Below are 26846 nucleotides of genomic sequence, written 5' to 3'. Positions count from 1 at the left end.
AGGGAGACATAAAGTAAAAATGAGGTTATGCAAACTTGCCTTCTTTATCTGTTCTCAGACCTCTAGAAAGAGGATTTGGCCCCATCCCCGCGTTCCATTCTCTCATGGTTGAGCAATAAACTATTGCCTGCCTTGTCTGGGGAGGAAAGGAATAGTTTAGATACTCCTATCACGTTGGAGGAAATCACAGAGCAGATTAAGAAATCTAAGAACAAAAAAGCTGCTGGCTCGGATTCACTTCCAAGTGAAGTATATACGCATCTTGCAGAAGAGCTGTCTCCCGTTCTGGGCACTATTTTTAACTCAGTATATTGCCTAGCTGGTAGAGCACCCAACTAGTGGAAGGAGGCAATAATCATTCTGATTTTAAAGCCAGGCAAGGACCCTTTAAGGGCAGACTCATATCAGCCAATCTCCCTGCTAAATGCTGATTATAAGATCTATATGGGCATTTTGGCAGGGAGATTGGCAAAACTGGTTCCCAAGCTTATACATACAGACCAGAAGGGGTTCGTGGCTGGAAGGCACATCCAGGAGCAGACACATCTATTAATAGGCAATTTAGATCTAGCCATTCAGAGATCTAAACCCTTGGCCATAGTCGCATTAGACGCGGCCAAGGCGTTCGATATTGTATGCTGGGTGTAGCTTTGGGAGGTTTTGGAGGTAATGGGGTTCGGTCCCATTTTCATCCAAACCTTATGAAATTGCTATCAGGGAGCCTCTGCGCGGATTCTCTTAAATGGTCTGTTAACATCAAGTATTAATATCCAGCGAGGAACTAGTCAAGGGTGCCCCATCTCCCCTCTATTATTCAATATCTACCTAAAACCCTTGGCGCAAGCTATAAGGCTAAATGACTCAATCTGCCCTTATAGGTCTAAACATTATAGCTCTAAATTAGCCTTCTATGCAGAGGACCTGATATTATATACAAGTGACCCGGAGGTGGCGATTCCTCAGGTTGAGGAGTTATTGGTCGAATTTGGATCCTTGTCAGGCTATGCGGTTAATAGATCAAAAACAGAGGTTATGTGTTGGAATTTGGAGCAGTGGAGGGGACCAGTGAGCACAGAGTTTAGATATCTGGGGATTTATATTATGAAAGATCTGGAAAACATTCCTCAGATTAATCTAAACAGAGTGACCAAAGAAATAGACAGTCTTTTCAGCAGATGGAGAAATCTCCCCTTAGCCATTTACAGGAAAATCAATCTGGTAAAGATGGTCATTCTTCCTAAGCTTTCGTATATATTTTCCACTATACATCTAACTTTCTCAAAAAAGAGTATTAGTAAGGTACAGAGCCAGATTGGGAGCTTTATGTGGGGGACAAGGGGGTCCGACTGACCAGGAAAAAAAACTCAGATGTAGACTAATTAAAGGAGGGATGGCCCTTCCTGACATCGGCCTGTATACAGTAGCATTTCAGTTTAAGAGCATCCGGAAGCTACTTGTGAAACCCAATGAGTCAGCTTGGGGTAGGCTGCTGGGAGAGATGGTGAGAACTGAAGGAGGAGGAGAAGGAGGCGAGGCCTTTCTGTACAGCTCTGGGGTTGTGGCACAGGGCGAGACTCAGTTGGGGGATAGGCTATTATTCGGACCTGGGGCCAGTCTGGGAATCGCCGGGAACCCCGGAGTGCCTGAGAGACAGTCTGGCATTGCCTATAAAGAGGGCAGGCATTAAAACTAGGATGGAGCTGGTGGACTCCGAAGAGTACATCCCTGGGAATATTTGAGAGTTAAGATAGGCACAGGACTATCTAGATTCAAATATTTACAGCTAGTGTCTTGGTATGATGCGGAAACTTTGTTTAAATATTTTCTTTTATTGCAGATATTTTGTTTGACACGAGGCAAGATGGCTGCCGTGGCGTGGGCTGTGTAAGCAGCTCTGTCTTCCTGCTCCGGACCCTCCCGAGGACTTACCATTGATACTGCTAAATCTACTTGGCCGGATGGATCTGCGGGCTTAGAAAAACCAGCAAAAGCTCTCTGAAAAGAGGATTGCTGCAAAAGAGCCTCTGGAGCTATTGAGACTGCAGGGATACTACAAGGAAAAACCTGAAATAACACCGACCTGTATTGGATTCGGAGCTGGAGGGCTGTGCCGGAGTTGAATGCCTCTGAGCGGCATTTGTTGTGCCCACCCGACTGATTGATTTACTGCTCTACTCTGCTCTGAACACGAAGTACGAATAGAGCGAAGGTGTGGGAAACACACACATACAAAGTAGCTGAGTTCAAAAAGTTCTAATCAGAAATACAAAGTAGCCGAACCGGTAAGAAAGTGAAAGACTGTTTATCGGATTTCTTGACTTTTCATTATCGGGAGTTGGCTCCTCCCCTCATTCTCCGAATGCTGGCTGACCTGTTGCGCGCACAGCGGCGTGCCCCGCTTTGGCAATTTCCTGTTTTTCTTCAGTTTCAGAGCTCCGTGTATTGGGGCCGTGGTGGTGGGTCCCGTAAGAAGAGAATGCAGGTGCAAAATTCCACCCAGATGGTGGCTACCAGCACACGAAGCAACAAAAATGGTGGTGAGATATTATTAAAAAATTCTGGCTGCTATTTGGCCAAAGATGCTGATAATGTTACTGTGAGTCAGAAAGGGAGTGCTTCTGCAGCCCCAATACCAGAAATAGGAGGAGCGGGAAACAGTGTGAAACAGGTTATATTAACACTCCCCGAGATGTTTAAAGCCCAGTCCAGCAAGAAAGGGGATGAAATAATACATTTCAATGCTACTGTTAATCCTGCATTGGCCGGTGAAAACTCTGGACGTTGCACTATGGGAGATGAAGTCCCGGATGTCCCAATGGCTCAAGAGGTACGGCAGGAGTGTTCATTAGCGAATGCTGCTACGGATTACTCTCTTCCTGTGTCTGTTACAACATGGGGGTCGAGGGCTGCAGGTGAAGCAGTATTGCCGGGGCTACAAGACCTTACAGAGAATTTCTACTCTTTATCTGACTTCTCCTCTGAGGAGAGTGCTGATGTAAGCAAAGACTGGGCAGAATTTAGCGACGAAACTAGTTCTGCCGATGCTGCTGAGGAACGAAACGCCAATACTAATCCCAATTCCTCGATTACAAGTGCTTCTACTGTTAGAAGGCGTAAGAAAAAAGCCTCTCAACGTTCCACGGGTAGACACTCCATTTTAGACATAGACAGTTCCCGGTCAGAGCTTTGTCCAGAGCTGCATTCTCAGGAAAAAAAAACCCCAGGAGGAGGTTATACTGTCAAAGGATAACGAGACGCTGAACCCGGCACAAGATTCAACTAGCGCAGCAGAGATCACGTTAACAAGAATTTATAATACTATGATGATGCATCGGGCTGAAATAAAAGCTGAAAATGTGCGCACTCAGGCTACTTGTTCTAAGGTTAAGAACGCTGTTTGTCGTGGTATCAAACTCTGTGGCGAGACAGCCGATAGAGTGACCGAAACCGAGGCAAGGATTTCGGCCCTGGAAGATGAGAACATTAATCAGAAACAAGAACTGGACATCAGATGCATTTATCTGATATAGTTCTGCATCATTTTCCAAGTTTTTTTTTCATAAGGATTGCAATTCCCCTTTTAACCCCAGTTTTTTAGAACTAACCAAAAGTTCCAGACCCAAATTCCTCAGAATGTTATGTTTCTCCCATGGGATGTGGGTCTCCTGCAGGCACAGGATGTCTATGTTTAGAGACTGAATTAATCTACGCAACACCCCAATCTTTTTAAAATCATTGAGAACATTGATGTTCATAGTACATAATTTAACCTTCCTATCCATTGGTATAGATTCTGGCTTCTAAAGATGTCAGAAATCCTTTTCTAAGTAAAGATATTCAAAAAAGAAACATAGAGAGAAATACTTTGGCCAATTTTACTCTGTTTGCTCTGGCAATTACCACTGCCTTACACCCCCACCACCACCCCCCCAACCCCACCAACCCCAACCCCCACCCCTCCTGTGTCACCCCCACCCCCCTCCCCAACATCAGAGGCTCAGGAACACCCAGGTTCCTAAGGGGGTATCGGAGAGCCAGAAGAGCCCTTAAATGATGCATTCTGCCAAAACTAAGGGGCGGTCTAGGAGTTCCTAGTTTTCGTCTATACTACTGGGCAGTCATGTTAAAGCAAATGGGTATTCTAATGTTCCCAGATTATAGTTTAGTCAATGCCTTGATTCCATCAATTTACAAAATGCTGCTTGGAGCTGAAGCTCGGCAATGGCTGTTCAGGTTAATAGAACTTAGCTATCACAAAAAAACTAAATTTAAAATCATGATTACCACATCTCAGACCTGGAGGCAAATCAACAGAAGGCTTCATCTTCTGCCAAAATGTAATTACTATACCCCCTTTCTACAGAACCCTATGTTACCCGAGATTTTTAATGACCTTGTTATGCATAAATGGTTTGACTTAAAAATAAATTCATTTGGTTTATTGTACCATGATGGGCAATCTGCTTCCTATTCTCAACTACAAAACGAATTTGGTCTTGATAGAGCTGATTTTTAAAAATATTTACAGATCCGCAGTTTCTTATTTACAAAGAACTTAATTATATCAGAATCTATGAGCAAAATAGATTTGTTGGAATGCTGTTGGCAGTGAAATAAGATTGTTATAATATATCAAAAATGTTGGAGAAGATAGAAGATAATTTAGACATTTACCAAAAAAAATGGCAAATAACTTTTGGCTTAGAAACCGTAGACATAGTTAGATCTCTTGAAGTATGCAGTAAGGTCATTTTCAATGATTCATCCAAAAGCCAACATTATATGTCTACTTTTGATTTGTATTATACACCATCTAAATTATCAAAATGGAAAGCACAGAAAGGTGTGAACTGTAGCCGCTGTGGTCACAATGCGGCTGATTTGTGTCATATGTTTTTTTATTGCCCAAAACTGACTTTATTTCTAACCCAAGTACAAGGCTTCCTAAGTACCATTTTGGATGTAGCTATTGTTCTAACGCCTGAACTTGTTATACTTGGAATACAAACTGATCAAATCACCAACAGAACAATTGCTGAAGAAGGGTTTATATTCATTGCAATGTCCTCTTATCGTAATTGTATAACCTCTCATTGGTTGGATGTTGAACCGCCTGTATTTTATCAATGGCAATCAAAATTGTTGAATATTTTTCAGCTGGAAAATGCTGTATACAAATTTAAAGGTCTGAGAAGGAAGATGCTAGGCCAAAAAATATGGCTACCCATCACGAATTGGTTATGATTATGTTCATTTTTCTAGCTGTACTTCTTGTTTTCCTGATTTTCTCTGTGTTCATTTAATGACTATGTATTTATTGTAGATATTGTATACTTATTTTCTGTTTTGTTTCTCTGTGCAATTTTTTCCACTGCCAATAAAATAAAATAAAATACAAAATTCAAAAAAGAAGATATTTTGTTTGTTTTTAATGTTGAACAGCCTGGAGTGGGAATAGTACTTTTTACCCCTCCACTATCCAACACTTTCCTTACTGTTGCACCTACTGGAGTGGGAATAGTAAAGTTTACTCCTCCACAATCCAACATTTTCCCTACTGTTGTACTGACTGGAGTGGGAATAGTAATTTGTATCCCTCCGCTATCCAATTCTTTCCCTACTGTTGCACATATTGGAATGGGAATAGTAAATTTTACCCCTCCGCAATCCAACACTTTCCCTACCGTTTACTGCCTAAAGTGGGAACAGTAACTTTTCCCCATCGGCTATCCAAAACTTTCCCTACTGTTGTACTTATTGGAGTGGGAATAGTACATCTTACCCCTCCGCAAACTAACACTTTCCCTACTGTTGTAGTAATTGGAGTGGGAATAGTAAATGTATTCATTCGCACAGTATCATGATATCAGCCGAATGATTCACTGCAATGCAGATTAAAAAGATCTAGCCATGTATGGCCACTTTGCATTTATGGTATAGTATTGCAACAAGTTATTTTTGTGTCATTACTCACAGTGCACTTGTGCAGCTTTCAATAAACTTTCCTCATTATCAGTCAGTTACTTATGGTTCCTACTAATTCGGGTATTCACTAGACCTCATTGAGTTTGTCTTGACTACTCAACATCACACCTATCAAAATGTGATAGGTAAATGGGTTCAGCCTCTACTTCTTGTCCATATTTTGATCCTGTAAGTATTAGCCCTTCTTTTATATGACTAGTAAAGAAAGGAGATTCTGAGTTGGATCCTGCAGCACTTTTTCTTTCCAGGTGCTGCCTTTTGAGGCCCTGATTATTTATCTATTAAACCCTCAAAAGGTAGATTATTGGGCTTTATGTCCTTACATAGCATATGTTCCTACCCCTCACCTAGTAAGTGTTTGACAAATTGTGGGTTTAGTACCATATGGTAATGGACAGATTAAAACATGTTCTCTACAACAATTAAACATGTTCCATTAAATAAATCCTTTTTTTATATTGATATTTGAGTTGCAAGTTTATACAGATTATAACATAATTCTCTCTTAGAGAGATATTTAAATACATAATAATATACAAAGTATGTAAAAAGACAAAAAAATACACAATAAAAAATAAAAGATAAATGAATGACCAATAGACAAAGTTCATTATGTCATTACTTCATCAGTCCATTTCTGAATTGGTGACCAAATTTTTAAACCAAGTAGTTTCCTTCTTTTCCCCTTAGTAGCATATATTGCTGATTCAAGTTTATATCTAGCTAGGAGACGTCCCCTCCATGTGGAAAATGATGGTGATTCTGGGCTGATCCAATCCTGTGATATGCATGCACGTAATTCAGCCATCATAATAAATAATAGGTTAATTTGTTCTATGTCTTTTTAATCTTTAGAGACACCAAATAATATAAGTTCAGGTGATATAACAATAGTTTTACCAAGAATGTATTCAATAAATTTCTGAATATCACAAATTAAACCATCAAGCTTTACACACGAATAAAACATGTGTAATGTATCGGCCCCTCTTAAATTACACCGATTGCATTTGATTCCAGTAATAGACCCCCATTTCAAAACTTTTGCCGGTGTATAATAAAGGTCACACAAAATCATGTAATGTTGAGTACGATTACGCCCAGAAAATAGAATGGAGGTGGCCATTTTGATTGATTCTTTTAAAAATACATCCTTTGTACCTAATTTCTCTTCCCATTTATCCCTCAAATTGTTAAAGTCATCAGGAAGATAAGTCATTAAAGTGTTATAGTAATACCCAATTCTTCTTTTATTATTTAAACTATCTATAAGTAAATTTGGCATTAAGTCCTGTCTTGTTATGTTGGAGGGTGAATGTAAAAAGCTATGAATCTGTAAGTATTTGAAGTAATCATGAGAAGGAATTTTAAAGTTACTTTGTAGTTCACCAAAAGAAAGTAATGTTTCAGAATTATTTGTATACAAATCAGAGAGAAAAGAAATCCCCTTGTTGTTCCATTTTTTCATCACCTGGTCTCTAAATATAGATGGGAAACAGTGAATTGAGTTTAGTGGCGTATATCTAGTGACTTTTCTAATTCCAGCCACTTTTTCGATAATTCGCCAAGCTTTATATGCTGCGGTTAATATCTTAAATTTTGTTTTTTTATAATAGCTTGGCTCTATAAATTTTAACAAATGGTAGTTCGCTTCGGTGCCTAATACAATTTCATAGATATTTGGATATTGTGCCCAAGTAGTGGGGATTTTATTACCTACAATTAAGGGAAACATGTATTGAAGTGCGGCTGCTAGGTAGTAGAATAAAAAGTGTGGTGCGGCCCAACCCCCTCTATCTTTCGGTATAATCAACTTCTTATATGCTCTTCTAATACCTTTATAGCCCCATAAGAATCTTATTGCGCTTCTTTCAATTTCTTGAAAAAAACTTAAAGGAAATTCCAAAGGAATTGTTCTAAATAAGTAAAGAAATTTCGGCAATATAAGCATCTTTAAGACATTGGGCCTCATTTATGAGGCCTTGCGTCAGTTTTGAGCTGCGGATGCGTCACTTTTTGTGACGCATCTGCGGCGTAAAACATGCGCCTTGTTGCGCCATATTTAAAAAGTGACGCATCTAGGTAGATGCGTCACTTTTTAAACCCCTGCGCCACATTATACCTGCGTCAGGTATAATGTATGCAGAGGGGGCGTTCCCCCGCAAAAAGCCTCGTAATAGTGACGCAGTGAAATCTATGAGATTTCACTGCGTCACTTTTAGGATGCGGTTGCGTCAAAATCTTGCGCCTGCCTCACAGCAGGCGTAAGACTGACTCAAGCCCTTTCACATGGGGCTCTCCCCATGTGAAAGGACGCATTGCTGGAGATGCGTCACTTTTGTGACACACTCCAGCAATGCGTCACTTTTGCGCTTACAGATGCGTCAGAAATACTGACGTATCTGTAAGTCCTTGCGACATGATGCGTCATACATTAAATATGACGCATCATTGGTGTCGCAAGGAGTGCGCACTGAAAAGTGACGCATCGCTGTTTTCACGCAGCGATGCGTCACTTTTCATAAATGAGGCCCATTGTTTCTACCCTGGAGAGATAAATGTAAGTGGTTTATTCTTTCCAAAGTTGAATTAACCTTTTTGAGGATCGGGATGTAATTAATGCTAGGTATCTTTGAAATAGGTGTAGTTAATCTAATACCTAGATAAACTGCCTCAGTGACTATATTTGTAATTGGAGGTGGGTTTAATCCTATAAACAAAATTTGCGTTTTAGACAGATTTAGTTTATACCCAGAAAAGGATCCGAATATGCCTGCTAGTTCTTCAATCCTCAAAAAAGTTCTTTCAATGTCTTTAGTGACCACTACCAGATCATCTGCATAAGCAAGGGCTCTGCATGTTGTACCTCCTTACTGTAGTGGAACTATATTTTCATCCCTATTTAGCTGGTTAAGAAAAATATCTATGTATATGGCAAAAAGAAGAGGAGAAGATGGGCATCCCTGGCGTGTTCCTCTTTGAATAGGAAATGATGCAGATTTATTAGAGCCTATTTTTATTGCTGAGACTGGATTTTTATATAATGCTTTGAATGCATTTATTATTCCTGGACCGAAACCTTTCATGAATAACAAGTCCCAAAGATAGGGCCATGCTACTCTATCAAATGCTTTTTCAGCATCTAGCAGAGTGATCCCTATAGGTATATTAGAAGCTTCTGACCAGTCTATCATAGCTATAATTCTACGTATATGGTCCGCCGTATCTCTACTTGGAATGAAACCATGTTGCCAGCGAGAAACAATTGTTGATATAATCCTTGATAGTCTTGTGGCAAGTATTTTTGAATATACTTTACTGTCGGTATTGATTACAGATATTGGCCTGTAAGAGGCTGGATTAAGTGGATCTTTATCTTTTTTTAAGAAAGTCATAATTACTGATTTAGCTCAAGATTCTGGTGGTATACCTTTTTGTGCCTCTAAGAATATAGCCAGCATATCATTTTTTATATGTTTTCTAAAGGACCTGTAAAACTCTAACGTAATAAGGTCCGGGCCAGTTGCTTTGCCCATTGCTAGTGAGTTTAGGGCATTTTCAATTTCTTCCCATGTAATCACGGCATCTAACGCTAATTTTTGGTCATGAGAAAGGGATGGCAGAAGATTTCCCATGGCAAAGTTCAAGCATATATCAGATGAGTAATGATCATCCTCTTGTGTATATAGTTTAAGATAAAACTTCCGAAAAACTTCCAGAATTTCCTCTTGTTTATTGTACACTTGCCCTGTTTCATCTTGAATTATATTGATAGTATTATATACTTCTTTTTGTCTAATTCTATTTGCTAAGATTTTCCCTGTATTTTCCCCTATCTCATATATCTGAGTTCTATAACTTGCCATCAGTTTTGCTGATTTTTCTGCAAAGAATTCATAACAAATAGATTTACTAATTGCCAACCTTGATTCTATATCCAGGATTGGTTGTTGGTGTATTATCGCTGTAATTAGTTCCTTCTCCCAAAATAATACTTTCTGAAATGCCTTCTCATTCTTTTCACGCATAATTTTCTGTTTTTTAATAGTATATGATAGAGTCTCTCCCCTTATCCCTGATTTAAACGTATCCCAGACAATCTGAGTTGATGCGGTACCTCTATTAATATCAAAAAATTCTTTCATCCCCAAAGCCATTGTATTTATATAGTCAGGATCAAGTAATAATTTGCGATCAAAAGTCCAGGGCCTTGGTTGAATAATTGTTTCATCAGTTTTAATTTCAATCAATATTGGATTATGGTCAGATATTATGCGTGGAAATAACTCAAAGTTTGTATCGTAAATAAATAATTTTTTAAGAAGAAAGTAATCCAAACGTACAAATTTTTTATGTGGATGGGAGAAGAATGTAAACACGGGAAATAAAAGTTTTTTTTCTTTTTTTTTAAAAAATATTTTTATTGAAGGGTTTTTCCCCCCTTTTTTTCCCCCCATAAGGTGTGGACAGGGCACAATAACATTCATTGTAGTACATCGCAGAATCATATATACATTAGGGAATTATACAAAGCATAATATCAAGTCATACATAGTTTTTCCGAAACAAATCATATATACAATAAATACATAAACTTCTATACACTACGTTCTCAATTTCCTCCCCCCCCCCAGTAAATCAATAATCAATATTCAGGACCTTGTTTCCATCGAATAAGGGGCTCCCATATTTGCAAACCAAGTTTCTTGCCTTTTCTCCCCCTCCTCGCATAAATAACTGATTCTAACTTTTGAGTAGATAATATCTTACCCAACCATTGATGATATGTAGGAGGATTAGGATCCAACCATGCCGAAGCAACTAGTAGTCTGAGAATAGCCAGTGCTACAAATAGAAAATTTTCGTTGTTCACGTGTATCTCAGGGTTGACTCCTAATAACATTACGACTGGGTTTAATTCTATTGTAATTGCTAATGCACTCTGCAAAAATTTCTCAATATCCCGTTTTATACTATTTAAATGTGGACAGAGTGAGAAAATATGTATTAGGTCCGCCCCCGGACTTCCACATCTGAAGCAGGTAGTTCCCGAGAGACCCCCCCATTGAGCAATTTTCCCAGGCGTATAATACAGGTAAAATAGGGTCTTATAATGTTGAGCCTGTAATGATGATGAGCACAACAATTTTCTTCCTATCTCCAATGACTCTGAGAAGATATCACTATTTATATCCAAATCTTCAGACCACCTATTGATCCATTTCTCCATGTCATCTTTCTTTAATATTGTCATCTCAGAGTAGAATCTCTTTATAGTGCAATCCGAGCCTACTTCTATAATATCCATCAATACATTTCTATCGAACCCCAAAGGCCCTCCTTTCCTATTTATTAAACAGCTCCTTATTTGAAGATATTTAAAAAAGTGTTTTGTATCTAAGGTATATCGAGCCTGTAGCTCAACAAATTGTAAAATACCTTGGGGTCCCTGAATATCTCCAATCTTTCTTATCCCCCGCCTCTCCCAATCTTGGAATACAGCCCCCGAAAAGACCATACTAGGGAGGGAAGGGTTGTTTTTGAACCTAGTGTAAAAATTATATTTCCCAATTCCTATCTTTTTCGATATTCCCTTCCAGACATTGTACGCGGCCATTAGGGTCTTAAACCGTGTTCTTTTGTAATAACTTTCCTCAGTGAATCTTAAAAAAATATTTTCCGCATTTTTACCTAAAACCAAACCATAGATTGCAAGTGAACCGACATTGTCCCAATCATCTACATCAGCCCCCCCTACCAATCCCAACATGTTTTGGAATGCAGCGGCCCAATAATACACTTTTAAATCTGGTAAAGACCAGCCCCCACGCTCCCGCGGTAGAGACATATATCTCAGTGCCCTGCGTGTCTTTCCTTTAGCCCAAATAAAGCGATTGATCATTTGCTCACATATCTTAAACCACTTGTTTTCAAATAAAAGTGGGATGGCCCTAAATATATACAAAAATTTTGGCAATATCATCATTTTAATAATATTGACCCGACCTAGTAATGATAAGTGTAGATTTTCGTACCGGTCCAGGTCCTTCTTTGTTTTGCTTATTATTGGAGCAATATTATTTTCTACCAAATTATTTAGATCAGCTGATATTTTTATTCCAAGATAGGTCCCCGCCTGAACCACACGGTTATCATCACACGTAGTCGCTGAGTTTTTAATAATCTGAGTCTTGGGGGCATTTAGGGCGTACCCCGATATCCGTCCGAATCTGCGGGCCTCTTCTTCTATAAACTCAGTTGCCTCTGTGGGGTTTGGTGTTATCACCGCCACGTCATCAGCATAAGCCAATATCTTACACGGTCCCAGGATTGTTGGCAACGAATTTATCTCTGGGCAAAGCTCTAGTTTACGGATCAATGGATCCATATACATGGCAAACAGTAATGGGGAGCATGGGCACCCCTGCCGTGTACCCCTTTTAATTAAGAATTGACCTGTAGTGCCCCCGTTAACTCGTAAAGCCGCAGCCGGTTCTTTGTATAGAGTTTGTAATTCTTTTATAAACCCACCCCTGAGTCCAGCTCTTGCCAAAGTATACCACAAATAGTCCCAGGAGACCCGATCAAACGCTTTTTCAGCGTCCAGCAGCATTACTGCCATCGGGTCTCCTGTGGCTTCGGTGGCATCAAACAATGTTATTACTTTCCTAGTATGGTGGGTCGTTCCTCTACCAGGAATAAAGCCATGTTGAGTATAACAGACTAATGAGCTTATCACCTCTGCAAATCTCATTGCCAACATTTTTGAATATATTTTAGTATCATTATTCATTAATGTAATGGGGCGATATGACCCAGGCTCGTCATGCGGCTTACCCTTTTTGAGAATCAGAACAATGTCTGCACCCCCCCACGACTTTGGTATAGACTGTCCGAGCTGGGCAGATTGAATCACTCTGGTTAACTCTTGAGACAGCACTCCCCAGAAAGTTTTATAGAATTCTAGAGGTATCTGGTCGGGACCAGCAGCCTTTCCTGAGGGAAGTTTACCCATGGCTTCCTTAACCTCTTCCATCTCTAGCTGAGTTTCTAATCTATCTGCTTCTTCATCCGAGATCCTCTCATTCGGTATATTCTCCAAATAATCGCTAATCTCTTCATTACTACAGAAGTGTTGGTGATCATAGAGGGTCTGGTAGAATTTCCTAAATACTTCCCTAATCTCTTCAGGGCCAGTTTGTATATTACCGTTTTCATCTCTAATTTGCCTGACCATCCCTGCTGCCGCTATCTGCCTAGTACGCATAGCCAGTACATGCCCAACTTTTTCATTGTATTCATAACACTTCTCCCTTCGGATCGTATAGTGTACTGACGCTTTTTTTGCCAGTTCATCTTCAGCATCGCTTTTCACTTTTATTAGATCTATCAAATATTGTTCAGCTGGCTCCCCTCTAATAACACAGTTATTAAGTTGTTCTTCTGCTTCTGAGACGGCTCTCTCTAACTCCCTTTGCAGTACCCCTTCCATTTTGCGTTTATGAATACTGTAGCTACATGTTTCTCCACGGACACCCGCCTTAAAAGCATCCCATATGACTCCCACCGATGTACTTCCTTTATTGTATTCAAAAAACTCAGTAATCCATTTTGACATATGTAGTACATAATCCTCTTCTAAAAGAAGTCTTCTTTCAAAAGTCCATACCCAAATAGGTCTTATTCCTCCTTCTAACTTCAGTGTCAAAATTAATGGGTTGTGATCACTTAAAATTCTTGGCAGCCTATCGATCTTGACCCTTGACATTAAATTATTAGAAATCATAAAATAGTCGAGCCTAACACAAACTTGGTGTGGCGCGGAGTAATAAGTATATCCTTTCTGTTGTGATCTAATTGTGCCCCAAACATCATTTAGGTTATTGTTACACAGAAAGTCGACAAGTGCCTTATGGACTCTTTTCTTACGGCCTTTATAACACCTATTTTGTCCAGTTCCTAACCCGTCAGCCCCATTAATATTCAAATCTCCTCCTATAATAACCTGTGGGGGCCAAGCAGCTAACTCAGAGTCTAGAAACTGTAATACCTCCGGATCATCCTGCGTGGATCCATAAACTGACACCATCGTTGTCCAACCCCCATCTATCTCTATCTCTACCATGGCCCATCTTCCCCATTTGTCCTCTAATTTAATCCCTATTATCAAGTTCTTACTCCTTGACAAAATGGCGACTCCTCTATTTTTCGCACCTTGTTTAGAACTGGCTATGAGCTGATAGCCCAGCTGATTCAGACAGAACTCCTGGGTACTCATTATGTGCGTCTCTTGCAAAAAAATAAAATCTACATTCATCTGGCGTAATCGAGCACCTATCTTATACCTCTTTTGGACATCATTTAAGCCGCACACATTCCATGTTACGAACCTAAGTGTCATTGCTGATTTTTCCGGGACCATTGACTGCCTGTTCACTTGTCATTATTTTAACAAAATTCATCTTCAATACAGCTGATGCATACAATGCATAGATGTTGGTTTCAATACACTGAATCACTTTTTCCATCGTGTACCCATCGTGACCCCTACAAGTTTCAATACCTTTGTGCCCTGTCCCTGTGTTCTCCCTCCCCCCCCCGAAGACCCACCCTCAGGATCCCTCCCCCACTACGGGCAAATAGGTCCATAAGACCTATGTCTGACCGACGTTTGCCACCGGGTTGTCTCACCCCCCCTCCCTGATTTTCCTTAACTATATACATCATTCAGAATGCTCACTAGCATAGAAACAAAGCTAACCATACATTCTATCTCTCAAAATTTTGTCAACAACTGCTACCCGTTAGACAATGGTTTTACACTTTAGACAGGCATATCGACAATTTGAGCAGCATTAGAAAATTAAGCATACCAAAAAATCTCGAAAATAAATATATGGCAAGAAAAAGAGGGGATAGGTAAGGCAGTTAGCAGCACAAATGTATAGTCAACCTTCAATTAAAGTTTATAAAGATATAGTTAGAGATCTGTCTACTACTGCTACCCTGCTTTTCTTTTCCATAACTGTTTTACCCTATCCTCGCCTTTTTTTTATTTTTTTTATTTTCTTGTATAGTTTGTTACTTTTTAAGGGGTATATTTCTGACAGGCCCAGCTTGTGTGTCTTGAACCTCCAGGGTATTACGTGGAGACTTTTGACGACCCCTATTCTCTCTCAAGTAGGAGAGATATTCTTGCGCCATAATTTCAGAATAGAAGACTCTGAAATTACCCTCTAGGCCAACTTTCAGACGTGCCGGAAACAATAGGAAAGCCTCATAGCCTATATTTTGAAACGGGGTAATAAGCTGCCTCATCCGCCACCTTCTTTCCACGGTGGCGTAGCAGAAATCAGGTCGGGCAAAAAACTCAATTTCCTTATAGGAACGTTTAGACTGTGGTTTTGCCTTAATAATTATTTCTTCGCGCAAAAGAAAATTACCAACATAGAACAATATTGCACGGGGCTTGCCCTGTGATTCCTTACGTACCAGCGGGAATTGATGCGCTCTTTGTATCTCATGTTCCCAGTCCCATGAGACCAGATCAGGAAATGCACCTTTCAACAGATCAATAACAAAAGCTTGTACATCCCCCCCCTCTTTCCCCTCTTGAATTCCAATTAATCTAACATTATTCCGCCTTTGTCTGTTTTCGAAGTCCTCTAGCTTCCAAAGCATGTCCGCAGTTGTCTTATCCTTATCATCGCCGGCATCTTTCATTTTAACAAAGTCATCTTCCAATTTACTTGTTCTGACCTCTAACTCAGATACTCTCCCAACCATTTCCTCATACATTTTGTTAACCTTATGCAGAGAGGATTGTATCTTTTTGTTTGCATGTCTGGCCCTCCTGCTTGATCTCTGGCTCTCAGCACGCGCCTCAGTTTGGATTTGCTTTAAAGTCGAAAATAGAACTTCAAAATTTGAGGCGCCCCTTTCAGAGCCCCCCTCAGCTCCCTGAGAGGTAAGCTCCTGAACACCCATTTCTGTATTTACAAGTACTCCTGTCTGAGTTATTCCGCACTCTGCTGTACTATCCCAAACTAATTTTTTTGCGACCGGTTTCGCTTGTCTTCTACGAGGCTCTTTAGATTGATTCCTGCGACTTGGGTTCTCATTTTTCGCCTTACCCTTATATACAGAATTATTATCTTATGACTTCTTAAGTGCCTCTCTTAAACCTTTTTTTACTTTTGGTCTTACCACTTTTTGTACTGTCTCATGCTCCAATGATTCAGTATTGCTGTCCGAAATGCTTGAGACGTTATCAGGCCTGGATATATCAGTTTCTGAACCTGATCCTACCACAGAATCTGAGGTGCCCAATTCTGAGTCCAAAATGGAAGGATCCAAACTGCTTGTTTTGCTTCCATCAAGCTCATCTTCTTCGTCTTCTTCCTCATCTGCTTCATCGTTCCCAGTGAAGAAAATCTCTTCACCAGGTGATGCCAACAGCGGCTCTGGGATACTTTGCATATGTTTTATATTGACAGTGCTTGTGCCCTCTAGGGTGTGGCTGTTTGCCTCCAATAGCTCCAGTTCCTCCTGTACTTGTGCTTGTGCCTGCTGTCCTGATGTGTTCAGCATTTCCATAGTCTGCATTCCTCCATTGTCTCCAGGGGGGGCGGTGTTCACAACCTTGTTCACAACCTTGTTGACCTTGTTGACCACACTGTTCACAGCGCCAGGGTCACAATCTCTAATTGTATATTGGACTGAAGATAAAGCTATAGCGTTGTTTCCTTCCTCTGTTAAGTCTGAATCTGCATCTGCATCGAGCTCCTGGCCCTTTAAATCCATGGCCCCGCCCCCTGCTGCTGCTGCTGAAAGGATGTCCACTCCCTCTTATTCTGTAATCTCATTTTGCCCTGTGGGAGGCTCTGCCGGGCTGCCTGTGATCTCGGCGCCCACCGCATCCTCAATGGCCCCAGCGTCAGCACTCTCTACTTGTACATGGCCCAGCCTCTCTCCACATAGAGCCGCCAGCGTGGGGATGAAAGACGCCTGCTGCTCCGCCTGTGTAGCCGCCACTGCTCCCACTGCAGGTAGGAAAGATTCCACTATTGTAGTCTGTCGAAGAGCTGGCTCTTTTCCCAGCATTTCAGCCAACTTTAACTCAGTAATTCCTTTACTGAGACCTTTACCAGATCGAGCACTTTCCGCTTTACCTGGTTTGGTTAGTTCTCTTTCCCTTAACTTCCGTGCCTTAGCTTCTTTTGCTTCTTTTGCTGCCTCCCGCCTCAACTGTGCTTTGGTCCTTGACTTGGCTCTTAGATTACTAGCCGAGGCTCCAGGACCATCTGCAGACATTTCCTCTTCCTCGGAGGGGATTAAATTGTTGCTTTGTTTATTCGTGCGGTAAATATTGGGCGCCATCGCTTTGGAGTAATAAAAGCGTCCCGCCTGATATGTCCTGGCAATTAAGGCTGCAAGAGATTCCAGAAATGTTCTGCTCTTATTTTGCTCCCTGACAAGCGGGAGTTCTTTGAATAATGTGGACCAGTCCGTCAAAGTTGTGAACATCTCATCCACGAGCACTAGAGAATATACTGCTGAATGTAGAATATCGCGCTGCCCAATACTTTTGATAGATATTAGCGACTAGGCGAGCATTCATTCACTCCATCAAACCATCATCAGGAGCAGGGTAGGGTACGACCTTCCCCTACGGCGTCTCGGCGGCCATCTTGCCCTCCGCAAGATAAAAAAAAAAAAGTTTTTTTTCATAGACTACATCGACTAAGCCATGGTCTAGAGCCAATGATCGTAAAGACAGAAATGACTTTTTTTTAACTCCCTGATAGCAAGATATATCAGATATATCTTTATTTGAATCTAAATGAATATTAAAGTCACCACAGAGTATTAATGATGAAGACCGATTAGAAAGTTCAAGATTTAGGATATCTAGAATAGTTGGATCATCCACATTTGCAGCATATACAGCACAAATAGTCCATAATACATTATTAATTTTAAACTCTGCTATTGCCCATCTGCCATATTCATCAGCTTTATGTCGAGTTAATATACCTATACCTTTCCTGAATAGAATAGCAACGCCTTTTGTTGTGGAGCCTTGAGATGTACATACCGCTAACTGCATACCTAGATCTTTATATAAATGTCTATCCTTCTAAGTTATATGTGATTCCTGAATACATAGTATGTCACTTTTCATAGATTGTAAAATTTGTGCCGCTATTCCCCTCTTCTTTTTATTATTTAGACCACATATATTCCAAGAACACACTCGTAACTTTCCCATTTATAACAATATTTATAACAATGTTTGTTTAGCACATAAAGCACCACCTTACTCAAAGAATATGAATGTATAACCTTATAAGATTTCAAATTTTTTCCTTCTCTGACAAACCACTTATCAAAACATAATAGAATAGCTACATATGACAACAAAATAATAATAGACAATCTGCTTTTGCTTGCAACTTCGATTTTTTCCCTCACCCTCTACACACCCCCCTCTGGGCTCCCACTGAGCCCCCCCCCCACCCCTCCCACCCCTCAATGCTGTCAGGGCAAAGGGACATATAGTGTCCCTCGTATTGATGATGTGATGAGCGCTAGGTGATTCTCATCGTGTGGCTCGACTCATGATTATTATTCTCTATTCATAATCATTAAAACCATAGTTCCATCAATTATATCTGGTAATTTCAAAGCAAATTTTTATCCTTCATTTGCTATAATCAATTGTTATATCACTTACTAGCTTTTTTAGCATGCCTGCTTTCCCCCTTATTATCATATTATCATATTACATATTACAACGATTCTTTACTACACTCCTGACCAAGTGAACGGGGAAAAAAGCAGATTAAATAGTTTTTCAAATTTTCAATTTTGTTCGTAATTCATGTTTCATTGCTCATAAATCATTTTTTTTTTTTTTATATCATAAGCCTCTCAGAGAGACAACAGGAATTCTTTGGCTGCTACCTCGGAGGTAAAAAAAATAGACCGTTCTTTGTGTATAACTTTAAGTTTAGCCGGGTTTAAAAGGAATGCTTGGGCTCCTTTTGCCTGAAATGATGTAATTAGTTGTCTTAATTGCCATCTTAATTGCACCGTGGTATGACAATAGTCCGGTCGTACAAAGAACTCAATGTCTCGAACTTTGCGCTTCTTGTTAGGTCTTGCTAAGTCGTAAAGAGCTTCTCTTGCAAGAAAATTGTTCAGTATGATCAGGATAGCTCGTGGTTTAGAGGCTGAGGCGGTATCTTGCCTTGCTTGAAATGGAAATCTGTGCGCCCTTTGAATTTCGATCTCCCACTTCCATTGACTTAACTCAGGGAAAGCAGCAGAGAAAAGATCTATCATAAATTGGCGTGGATTTGCATTTTCTTTCCCTTCCGGTATACCCAGGACTCGGAGATTATTGCAACGAGATCTATTTTCCAAATCCACAAGTTTCCAATTAATCTCCTCTTTCAGGCCCTCCATTGATTTCAGTTGTGTGCTCTGTTGTGCTATAGAGTCTGCCATTTGTGAGATTCTGCTCTCCGTCTCCGTAACTCTTATGACTGTATCGTTAGAAATTTTCATTACTTTCCTCAAATTATTTTGTAGCTTTTTTACTGCTCCCTGGGTTCGAAGATTTTCAGTTTTAGTCTCCTCTCTGTGGTGCAACATTACTCGATATAACACTTCCAGTGTTATTTCAGGTGGATCATCAGATGAATTGTGAGACCCAGAATTTAGAAGCATTTGAGGTGAGTTAGACCTATTTGGTCTTTGTGATATAGAGTTAGGATCAAAGTTTTCCATTTCTTCCTCTCTCCCCCATTCAGGTCTGTTCGGGGACTCCTCTGGGTCTGAGTCTAAGTCCTCAGAGATGCTAAGCTCTTCTTGTCCTAAACCCTCCTGCAATGACCCAGTATTTTGCACAATCTCATCTGTACTGTCAGAGTCCAATGCTTGGATAAATCAGTCATAGAATAAAAGTTGCCTGCTGAGTCCAGGGACTCTGTATCATCACCTCGAGTCTCAACTACAGTTGATGCCTTTTGTATTGAATCACAATTTTTTTTCCCACCACTAGACGCCCCCTTGGCAGACCCTTCAATATCTAGTTGTTTATCTAAAGTCTTCTGATTTATGTCAGGATTAGCAGATTTTTTTCTGAACATAACAGGGATTTTCGGTATTGCTCCTGACCTACAACTCCCAGAATCCATCACATTTTCAGCAGCAGCACTTGGTATGGTTACGTCAAAGTTACTTAGCTGTGGAGCAGCTTGATGTACCCCTTCAGCCACAGTTATAACAGTTGATATAGTTTCAATATTTGAGCATGAAGGGGGATTTGTACTCACATTGCTAGAAGACTGGGTATTAGCGTCTATCACAGCCACCGGCTGGATTGTATCCTGGTTTGCTGTAGTGGCAGTGTCAGCTCTTGTTTTCGGCTTCTGCTGCCGTGAAATTCCTGTCGGGTTCTTTGGCGCCATTGTAGCCGGGGAGGGCTAGGAAGCTGTTACAATGTTTCCGTATCGCCCGCGTTGCTCCTTTAATGTTTGATGTCGGCGTGCTACAGAAGATTTCGACTCATCTCCTGCTCCTGCTCCCTAGCGTGTTTGTGGCGGGCGGTAAAGAAAAAGAAGTCGGGCGTGACCATGCCGAACGAAGGTTTCGAGTGTAACTCCTCCACAAATCAAAGCGCATAACCCGGTTCGGTATATGCTTCAGCTTCACTGTTGCCGTCACCGTCACCGTAGCTTTTCTCCAGTACTTCTCCCAACACTCTCGAAGCACGATTTACCTCGGACTCAGACCCGGAGAGACCAAAGACTGTACTCCTGCCGTTATTGACCTAGCACCGGCTTAATTAGCAAAGAAAATCGGCATGTCAGAGCGAGCCGCACGAGAGCCTGAACTAGCGTCTCCTCACTCGGACTTGCAGTCCGCCATCTTGCCCTTCCACCTCCATTAAATAAATCCTGTGTGGTATTGACAATGGACAATCCTTCAGATGGCAGAGTACCCATTCTGGTGAGTGTGCATTGTTCAGATGGCATAGGAAACTAGGTAGGGTACAGAAAAAGTAGCTTCAGTGGGTCCATTTATAGCTGGTTTGTCTTATTTTTGGTGGTATGGCCTCAAAATATCTCTATATGCCCTTTTGAATCTCCATCACAGACTCTTGCCTGTGTGGTTCTTCAGGTCTCACCCCTCTCATTGTATAGTTTTTTTGCATAAAAGAAGCTGTGGGCTAAACACATTCTCTCCAGTAAACTCCTTGTTCATGTATACTGATGACATCTTACTAATCCTCCATTTTGAAAGGCATGATCACTTGGTTATATTGTTTATGCAATGCATTAGAGAGATCAGGGAGTGAATGAGTTCTCACAGACTATGGTTCAACTCAGACAAGATGAAAGTGTTGACTGTTAGTGACAGTGTTAAAGGGGGCTTTTGGAGTACTGTCCTCACAAGATATGATGCTGTTCAAATGTGCTTCATAGTGCCAACATTCTAGACTCCAAATTACATTCTGAATGTAGTATGCTGGCACAAATCATTCTATCACATTACCAATCCAACTTAATACTATGCAACTTGGATTGGTCCTTAAATCGCTCACTTTGGATGGCAGAAGGGTCACCATCTCCACCATGATTGTCTCATTATTAGTCTATTGCAATTTCGTATTGTCTGGACCTTCCATAATTTTCTTAATCAGCTGTCTGACATGACACTCCTCATTGGGGATAGAACCTGTTATAAAAATACTCTGCCAGATGAGTCATATCGATTTTGGGACTTTTCTGCTTTCTCTGAAGAAACTCATTAAGACATATTTACCGTGTGCCCGTTGCAATCTAGTAATTTTAGTCTTTTGACTACATCATGATTTTAGAAGTTGGAATAAGGGACTGCTCTTTTTGGTGATCTAACAACAGTCAGTTTCAGCTGTATTTGAAAGACATCATTGCCTACATTACTACATAGAGTTGTCATGCGGTCATCCCCTTGCTCTCTGTGGAGTGACTGAATGTGGTTGTCAATTAGAAAGTGTAGGAAATAATGTTTTCCTAGTTTTAACATGGCCGCCACATTTGGTGATACAATGCAACATAGCACAGTGGACATGTTGAAGTATGGACAATATTATGTTTATACTTTCAAGATTAATGAATGTGTGCAAATAATTGGCAGTATATTTTATATTTGTTCAATATAATTTTTACTAGCCATATGTGATTACAGTGGATTCTGATGTTATGGACCTCATTTGTCGTTGTGTGGGCTGAGTGCTTTACCGTCAGACTACATTGACCAGCAATATTCACCAAAGAGCTCTTATTATTTCAACATCAAAAGCGGTACCCTATTAAGAACAAGACTTCTAATGTTCATTTTTCCAAAACTAGACCACCAAGCTAGGCATGATGGTCCCTGCAGAACAATTGTCAATAGCACCTATCAGGTAAGTGCCAAACAATATTTACACCACTTGTCTACCGTAACATGATTGCTTGCCCAGCATTCCATTTTTGATCAAAATATCCCTTCCATAGTTTTGTAAATCTATGTATAGTGAGTAGGTAGCCACAGGTAAAGTGAAGATAGAGCAGTGCTTGAGTTGAGCCTGTGTTTCCAGGAGCTCAGCACCAGAAAATATTTTGTAACACCTGCATTTTTTTATGAACGTCTACCACATGGTGGTAATATCTGTCTATTTTTTATTATCTGTCTATTTTTTAAAAAGTCCTGTGAGCAAACTGTGTAACAATTGGGTTTTCTGGCCATTCTTAAAGCTTTGGGTCACCATGTGTAATCCAAATTGTCACATCTGTAGGACTGTAGTGGTAAGTAGGCCTGGGCGTCAAATTCCGTTCCGCTTGCGGAAATTGCGATCATTTGACATTTTTGCGTTCCGCGGAGAGCGTGAAAATGCCAAAATGTCCACGATCCGCAGCGAACCGGAATTTTTTTTCATGCTTGTGCTGTAAAAATACTTTCTCTCGCGCGTGATTGCCTTACCTGGATCCTCGCATTCGCCTACAAGTTTTCCCGATCCGGTTGCGTGTTCCACGAGATGTTGGATTGTTGGTAGCCATTTTGCACTATCTCGCGATAGATCGCGCCCGCGATTACGTCATTCGTCTCACGATCATGCACTGCGAGAGTATGAGATCTCGAACACGTCATTCTCCACCGCGAGCGAGAGCGTGAGGATGTGAACACGTCATATCGAACGCGACAAGGAGCGAGAGAAGAGAACCCGAACACGTCATTCTCCACCACGAGCGAGAGCGTGAAGATGCGAAAGGGCGGGAAAAAAACTTCTGCGTCTTCGCGATATTTCCGCTTGTTTGCGGAGATTTTCGAATTTTTGCGATAATTTGCGAAAGTCAATTTCGCAAATTCCGCTCACCCCTAGTGGTAATCAGGTGTCTTTGGTGCTAGTTTTGACAGTGCTGGCAGGGTCTGTCGGTAATTCGAACTCCATCTTGGGTCCTGGCACTTATTCTTTTACATATTAAGCACTGAGGCAGCCCTCTCCTCTCTCCAGTCTAAATGCTTCGGGCCCTTCCCTCTACCTTTAATTACTACTATTTTTGCTTGCATTTGGCCGAGTGATTCTCCAGTCACATTTGTGAGTTATTATACCTTTGCTATTTTTAAACCTATATGCTGTTTCAATGCACACCATAATGCTTCTCACTATTTTTATGTAGAATTAATTGTTCTTGGAACTTTCATTTAATATTTTTAAATGGGCAACAGCTGCTTCATTGCCTTGAGCAAATTCATCGTAGTGCATACATACATTATAAACAAAGTGTAAGTACTCTCTGTGATAATTATGTCACTCATTACTGCTAGCACTGATTGCAGAGTATCATAATGCCCTAATTTAGCTATACAATGTGACTTAAGGTAGACATTAAACCAAAACATTATGTCAGGCAAATCTATGCACGTTTTTATGAACGCATTAAACTGTATAAATGGGTATTTAATAGAAATCTGTAGTGCAAATGTGTTTGTACGTAAATCTTTCCATTATTTAACAAATCTTTGTGGGTTATATCTGTTTTCAATCGAATGGAACTAGCTATATTTCAAAGAATTTAGATTGCCAAATTCTAACAGTGCTTTCCTATGATATTTATCATGAAACCATGGATGTTATTAGGGTTGCCAGAGGTCACAGTGCGACCCCTGGCTTGCCCCTTGCTACCCCTGGAACGGCCTTTGCAACCTTTGACATCAGGGTTGGCAAAAATGGTGCCTTGAACACAGGGGGCTTCGCATACCTCATTGTCTGCCTGTTTTTCATGATACTAATAGTAAATAATATGGTAATATTCACTATTTGTGGAATAAAAATGGAGCACGCTTAGGACGTATTATGGCAGCTGTGGTATGCTAAAATGTTTTTAAATGTTTTTATATGCATGCTTGCAGGTGAGAGTGTGTTCAAGTGAGATAGAGCATGCATATGTAAAACATTTTTCTGTATGTGTAAACGTGTGTGTCAGGGAAGGTAAATGAGAGTCAAGTGGCAGGTAGTGAGTGAGACTGGGTGAGATTGAGGCTCAGATTTATAATTCTTTGATGCAAGGCAACACTGCACCAATGTTGCCCCTCTGCCTTGCATCAAAGGGGGAGAGAAAAAAAGTGCCATATCTAATAATATATGGCATATTTTTCTCACCCAGTATGCACGTTTGTTAGGCCATACACCGAAGCATATACCCTTGTGCCAGAGTGTAATGTGTGTGCATTTTCTAAATCATAGGTTTTATACTGGAAGGTGCCCTTTCCAGTACAAAACCTATGCATTAATGTGTTTCCTACTTTGCTTGTGTTCTGCACAATACAGCACACATGCAAAGTTAGAAAAATGAAAAGGAATGACAAAAATTCTCCTCGTTACATATGCCTCAAGGAGGCATAATATTCTGGTGCTAATTCATGCCTACCAATGTTTTAAGATATGGATACACCATCCACGGAATGTCCTCCTGATACAAAATAATGCAAAGCAGCGCATAGCATACCTTAGTGGTGTACAGCAATTATTGTCTTGAAAAAAAACTGAAGTCTATAATGCAGCATTCCACACTTAAAAAATGCATGGACAGTACAACTCAAACGCGCCACATGGACTATGGTTGTGTGTTTTCTGAATCGTATATATTTATCTAACAAAAGTTTCTTTTTTACATTTTCCAGTGTACACATCTAGCATAATATGCAAGGTGCTGCAGAAAATGCAAACTTATACCCTTAAGAAAAAACTTTACACAGGAAACTATTAATAAAATAATAATAATACAACCATTTATAGAGCACCAGGTTTCACCAAGTGTCGTGTCCCCGTGCCAAGGAACCACTAATTAAACGCTGGGGGAGGGGGGGGGCAAGAAGCAGTGAAACAGGGGCAATAGAAACACAAAACCAGAGTTTGAAGAGCCAGGTTTTCAATCTTGTTCTGCTTGAAGAAAAAGAGGTAATGCATTCCAGTTTTTGGCTGCCAAATAGCCAAATGAACGCGCACCCATTCTTGCTCTTTGTGATTTAAAAACTTTAACCAAATGAGCCCCAGTTGACCTGAGGTGGAGCATTAGGTTATAGGGGACAAGAAGATCATAGAGAAAACTGGGTCCTTTGCCCTGCAGACTGAGTTGGCAAAACCACAGGGCTTTAAAAAGAATTATTTTATTAATAGGCAGCCAGTGCAGTGAATCAAGGGCTTTCACAGAGGAAGCTCTTCTATGTAAGTTGAGAACTAGGCGTGTTACCACATTCTGGATGTGTTGTAGCCTATGGGCGTATTATTTTGTTGCTCCAAGATAGAGGGCATTTCCATAGTCCAACTGCAACGTTACAAAAGTGTGGACCAGGGTTTTCCTGACTGAGATTGAGAGAATATCAGGAGTTTTTCTCAACATTTTGAGAATTCCAAAACATTTTCCTGTAACCCTCCTAGTGTGGGTCTTGATGGAGAGTTTGGGGTCCAACCAGACTCCTAGATTTTTTACATCCTTCTCAGGAATGGGTGTGGGACCCAAAGTCGGGTGCCACCACGCTGAGGACCAGATAGAAGGTGACTTCCCTATGACCAGGACCTCAGTTTTACTACCGTTAAGCTTGGGACAATTACTTGACATCCAGGAAGAGAGGTCCCTCAAACAAGAAGTAAACTGTATGGATGCATCTTCTGAGTTGTGGGTTAGAGTGACAACAAGCTGCGCGTCATCCACATAAGACAGAATGTTGACATTGTGTTTTTCCACGATCTCTGCCAGGGTTCCGATGTAAAGAATAAAAAGAGTTGGGCTCAAAATTGAGCCCTGTGGTATCCCTTGTGAGAGTGGAATGCTTTTGGAAATATGTGGATGTTGTGCAACTTGGAACCTACAATCCTGGAGGAAGGAAATCATCCACTTTAAAGATGCTCCCTCCAGCCCACCTGACCAGCAGGACCAAGGAAATAGTCTGACCTTCATCCGCACGCCTGCGTCATGTCTCTGTGGAGAGAAGTAACGCTGACTCTGTGGAGTACGTGGCTCTGAAGCCTGATGCGTGGGATGGAATAGGTTGTGCCAGTTATTATGCACAAACAATTGCGTATTTACCACCTTCTCTGCTATTTTGGAAAAGTAAGGCAGGTGTGATATGGGGCGCAGGTTATCCAACAGACCTGGATCTGCTGATTTTTTTTTCTTTAAGGGGAGGACAAATGCTTGCTTCCACTTACTCGGGACCTCACCACAATCGAAGGATAGCTCCAGAAGTTGCTGTACATAGGGTAGTATTATATCTAGCCCTTCACTACTGATTTTAGGTGGGAGGGACCATTAGGGAACCAGATT

Source organism: Lissotriton vulgaris, chromosome 5 (assembly GCF_964263255.1).
Source record: "Lissotriton vulgaris chromosome 5, aLisVul1.2, whole genome shotgun sequence".
Taxonomy (NCBI): Eukaryota; Metazoa; Chordata; class Amphibia; order Caudata; family Salamandridae; genus Lissotriton; species Lissotriton vulgaris.
Note: the sequence above shows the minus strand (reverse complement) of the source record.